Here is a 6,001-nt window from a genome sequence, read left to right as displayed (position 1 = left end):
ATATCATGCAATTATCGTACCCATATCGTACCCATAACATAACAATATCGTACCCGTAAGTGAGAATTACTTGCTAACTATCGTACCATCATCGTACAACATCGTACCAATATCGTACCTCTACAACAACATTAATAAAGAATGCATATCGTACCCCCAACGGACCATCATCGTACCAAATCGTACCCCTTAGCCAGTTTTCAAACAGTTGACAAAAAACCACAAAATAACCCCATAATCGTACTCAAATCGTACCCTATCGTATTCCTATCGTGCAGTACCCATAAAATTGCATATCTAGAAAAAAATATAGAACATTCAAAAGTAAAGTAAAAGCTCACCTTTTTGGCAAACAACTTAATAAGTTGCTCTTTGTTTATCTCTACTTTCTCCTTGCTCTGCCAGTTGATCATTCTTGGAATGCCTTGGCCCAATCTCACAGCATAATCCTGACCAAACTCAATGATGGACTCAAAAGCCCAATACTGCAATGCTGCAGCATACCCATAAATAGAGTACTTGGCCTCCTTCTGAGTCTTTCCTTTCTCAATCTTCTTCTGTAAATACTTCTTCATTTCAACAAAGTCTTTTTGACAAGTTTGTAACAACTTCTGGTATGATATCTTCCCCCACGGGTACTGGAAAAAGATGTCAACGTCGTCTACCATCTTCAGCATGTCAGTCCAAACCATCAACTTCTCCTCTCGACCTTTCAAAACACCCTTAACTAATAAGCACAAACCCATCTTGTACACATCATCAACTATTTGACAACTCTCAAAAGTTCTGCGCAGTTGCCCTATGCTCACTGGGGAATGACCATTGAAGTACTCAAGAATCAACCGATCCGAAGTGCTCTTCGCTTTAATCTCAGCTTCAGACGGTCCGGCCTCAAAATTTAAACCAGTAACTAAAGCGAACTCCAATTGGCTAAATCTACATCTTTTTTTCCCAATATAAAACTGGACTTCGTCAGTCTTCTCCCCTCTGAATTTGTGCAACAACAGCTGATGGACTAAGGCACCAGAAAAATTTAATGGTTCCGCCATGAAGAACTGTTTGAAAGGGGATTCCTTCACCCTATCCAATAAACCACACTGTATAAATTTTGCTTTAATATTTGGAAAGTACCAACTGCCGCGCCAAGTGATACGTCCAGTAAAATGTTCCTCTACTGGAACTATCAGTTGTGGAGGTCTTAAGTTCTGCATAAAACAAATAAATACCCAATTAAATAGAATAACAAAAAAAAACATCAAATTTTATATTCTGCAATAGACTATCGAGCAACTATCGGACACTATCGCACCATATCGGACACCAATGAAAAACTGGAACTATAACACTATCGTTCACAATCGTACCTCACATCGTACACCATCGGATTATAACAACACAACCATTTGTTCCCACTATCGGGCACACATCGTACCCAACATCATACCATATCGTACCTCCATCTTCAACCTCAAGTTATCAGAAAACACAAACCTATTGTACCAACGTCGAACCACTATCGTACCCCTATCGTACACTCATCTTCAACCTGAAGTTATGAGAAACACAAATACTATCGTACCCCTATCGACCCACTATCGTACCTATAAAAAACCCAGAATTTTTTTTCAAAATTTTACGGTTTATCAGATTTCACACAGTCAAATTCAACAATACATACTATAACATTTTCCAATGGAAAAGAAATTGAAAAAAACACATACCCTAGACATTTTTGCGTAATGGGGTGTCGGTTTTTCTTCTCCGGTGAGGCTTGGTTTTTCTTCGTCTCCGGTGGGGGTTGGGGCTTGGTTTTTCTTCGTCTCCGGTGGGGGTTTTTCCGACCGTCGGGTGAGGGAGAGAGAAGCGTCGGGTGAGGGTGGGTGAGGGAGAGAGAGGCGTCGGGTGAGAGTAGTTATGTTGCTCGATGGTTTTGTGGGAGTGAAGAGTTTTGGGAGGGAACGGGAAATGGGCAGGGGAAAAGCCGAAAGGTACGGTTTTTATTTAAGTTTTTTTATCACTATCGTGTACCATCGTGTACCACCGTACTATCGGGCAAGCATTGGGCACTTATCAGGTACCATCGTGTACAATCGTACTAATAGGTCCGCATTAACTTTATAACAACTATCGGGCATATATCGGACTACTATCGATCCATTATTGTACTTAAAAAGGGTATGTAGATTGAAAATAATAATCGGGCAACCATCGGGTAACCAAACATATCGGGCAAGCATCGGGTGGCCATCGGACCTCATCCCTAACCTTGAAACTCAACAACTATCGTTCCTGCATCGGGCCTCTATCGGATACTATCGGGCATTTAGAAAAAAACTCAAGGAACCCAAAAAAACGCAGATTTTCACAGACCACGATTTTCACCCAAAAAACAGCAAAAAATACCAACAAACTATAGATCCAACATCTAAACAGCATTCTAAATCATAAAAACAACCAACAACAACAAGAATCAAAGAAAATCACTTACCCATGTGTATCTTTCTTGCAAGATTTTAGAGAGGAAAGGTATGGGATTTTGTTATGAGAGGGGTATTTTTAGTATTAAATGAAAGATCAGCATTTGTATCATATGGTGGTTAACTTTGGTTCAAATTTTAATTATTAAGCTAATGTAAGCATGATTTATCAAATTTCCATAAAAAGAACCCTATAAATAACATGTCTCTCTCTATTTATATATATATATATATTGCCTAATCTAATATAACTAAATAATCCAAATAAATTAAATTTGGAAATTGGTACATTGAATTTCTATTGACCCCATATCCCATAAGGGGTCAGGTCATGATACAAAGTGCTTCAATTCTTTGTGACTCTATCGTCTTTTCTTAGATTTGCTTTTTTGAATTGTAAAAGTGTGTGGGGAATATTTTTTATTTTATTTTTTATAAAAATGGACCTAAAAGATTGATATGCGCACTTTTTCCTATGAAGATTTTGGAGTAAAATAGAGGTCGACACATAGCAATTATTTTATGCAATTAATAATTAACTAGCTAACTATATATATATATATCCATTTATACATGTATAATATAGTAGTAGAAGTAGTGAAGCAACATGATAATACAAAATAATAAACTCAATTATTAATATTTTTAGCTGATAATTATTAAGATAAGTATGTATTGAATAATATAGGTTTTTGTGGGTTTTTTGAATAATAATTTTGATCTTTTAAGAATATCATTGGGTCCCACAGCCACTATATATGTATAGGATCTCATCTTGTTTCAAAATTCTTATGTTTTGGCACTGTCATTCAAAAAAAAAAAAAAATAAAGGAAAAAAGATCACTGCAACTTGTATACGTATGATCTCTTTTTCTTATAGAGGAATAATTTTCCCCTTAAGAATGGATATTCCATATATATTAATGTAAATATTGTTGAATTTTTGTTACGAATATATTAATATAATTTTTAAACTTTGTATAAAGTATACAAGAAAAAATAAAATTAAAGTATACACTGAAACTACACCATACTCCACTGCCTATTACTTGTGGTTTGAGGTTATTAATAAAATTGTGAGTATAAAAAAATAACTTAAACTATATATGTGGCCAGATCTATAAAACTATAGGCTCAAACCGCACCACTCACACCACAAACATCCGAACATATTGTATTGTTTGGATTCTACTTTGTTTAAATTTGTCTATCACCCACTGTCCCACTACCTTACTGGAATTAGTGATTTTTGTGGTGGTGCTCTGCTTTTTTTGCTTAGTAGAACCACTCGGTGTGCTTAGTTTAGATAACTCTTGGTTGGATCTCTTTCATATCTGGATCCGGTTATTGATCTTTATTTCATGATCATTCGATAGGATGCATTGAGATTTATAAGATTTGTGGATCGTTATTTCATTTCCAATTATAGTTTTTTAATTTATTTTAGGTCTCTAGTCACTATTGGAATTGATATATCTTTGATGGTGAACATTGTAGACAACTTAAAGAACCTAATAAGTTGGTTATTTTAATTAGTTGTGTATGCAATTCAACCCGTTTTATACGTTGTTGGATTGAAAAATATAAAAAACAAAACCTTAGTTTCTAAACAAACAAAAAAATTAGATGGAAAAGTGAAAATGACTCTCGATACTAATTTATTTTTAAGAGGTTGAAGATTTAAATACAAAAAAATTTCAGTTTGGGATCTAATAGGGTAAAAGGTTGAATTGTCGGACTATAAATACTTAAAGTTATATTAGACTTTTTCTAATAATTTTAATTTAAATATTATTAAAAAATGAATACTTATTAGTATTAATGTTAAAATTATCATACTTAATTTAAGATTTGTAACATGCCACTTGTTCACTTATGCTTACATGGCATGCCTACGTGGATGACTACATCTAAGTCCAACACAGCTCACAAGTCACAATATTATTGTGTTGTGTCTGGCCCACCCTTATATTTTTGGTGTCATGCCATGTCAAAAAAAGCTCAACCCCACATTTACATCTTTAGGAAATTAGGAATATATAAGAAGAATGCTAATCCTCTTTTTTTTTTTTTTTATATATATATATATATTATAATGTTTGAGAATGAAATATTAACATGTATTCAAAAAGCTTTGTAAGCACACCCTTACCTTCCCCAAAACAATAACCATGTGCTAAAACCATGTTGTAAATGTATGAAATTATAGTGAAAAAGCAAATATATGAGGGACATTATTGAAGTGTACGTAAGAGCCATGGAATGATATTTGAGCTTCTAAACTAATTAAAAACCATAAAAATTGATAATGATGATGTTGTGATGACAGACATATTTGTCATGCATATATGATTGACACAATTATATATAACATAAATATATATATACTGGGTACACGGTCACTGGTAATTGTTTTTAATCACTATCTATAGGTATCTTTTAGTATTTTCCGTATATAATGGTGTATAATGTAATGATGCATAAATTCAGATTCAGATAGTTTGTTGTACGAGTGCAACAAATTGTTTGAATCTTAATTTCAACATCTTAAATTATTTAAAATTTCATAAAAATTTATATGAAATCCCCTATAATTGTATCATAGAAAATATAGAATTGCAACTTATTCATATACTAACAATATTAAATATTAAAATGACCTATATATAGATATTGATTAAAAACAATCATTAACCAATAATTTTTTTAAATACATATATTCTGAAAAACAAGCCAGAGCTGCAGAATGAGGAGCCTTGACAAGCTTTATCAGCCATCTTTCCAACAAAACATTAGGTACGAAAGATGAGAAATCACATTCCACATTTTCTATCACACTACTTTATGATTAATATCACACTCCACTCAATTCATTGCATGTTTTTGCATAGTTTCCACATATATGTATATATATATATAAATAGCTCACTTGTTCACCATTTTCCTTATTAACATTATATATGTATATCACTCCCTCAATCAATCACGATTAGCTTCTTCCAATCTATATGTTAGATCCCACTAAATCTCTTTCCTCTTCCTTTAATACTCTTCGTTTGTTTGCTTTCATTCTTTAGCTGGTTTATATATTTCAATATATATAAATATTGAATATATATATATATATATGTGTGTATGAAATATGGGCTAAGGAAGATGTTGGCATAGTTCAATCAAATCAAAGCTCTCACCTAGATGATCATCATATGGGTTCTTTTATCTGATTGAGCCGTGCCAATATCTATTTACGGCCACCAAAGTTTTTTTATTTTATTTTTTCAAAAAATAAACGAAGAACGATTTATGTGAATTCTTTGTTGTAACTCTATGCTTTTAACCTTGATATGTTTATTAAGAAAAATAAAAGTTTGTGGGTCCAACTTTGTACCACCGTTTTCATTTACATATAATGATTTATACCACTAATTATGTTTTTATTTGATTTGTACCATTTTTTAGGAAACCACTTTGCTGTATTTTATGGTAGTTTTCCATTAAATAAAAAAATTGGTACAAATCTTATT

The sequence above is a fragment of the Humulus lupulus genome, chromosome 2, assembly GCF_963169125.1.
Source record: "Humulus lupulus chromosome 2, drHumLupu1.1, whole genome shotgun sequence".
In the NCBI taxonomy this organism is placed as follows: domain Eukaryota; kingdom Viridiplantae; phylum Streptophyta; class Magnoliopsida; order Rosales; family Cannabaceae; genus Humulus; species Humulus lupulus.
This window is presented reverse-complemented; position numbering follows the sequence as displayed.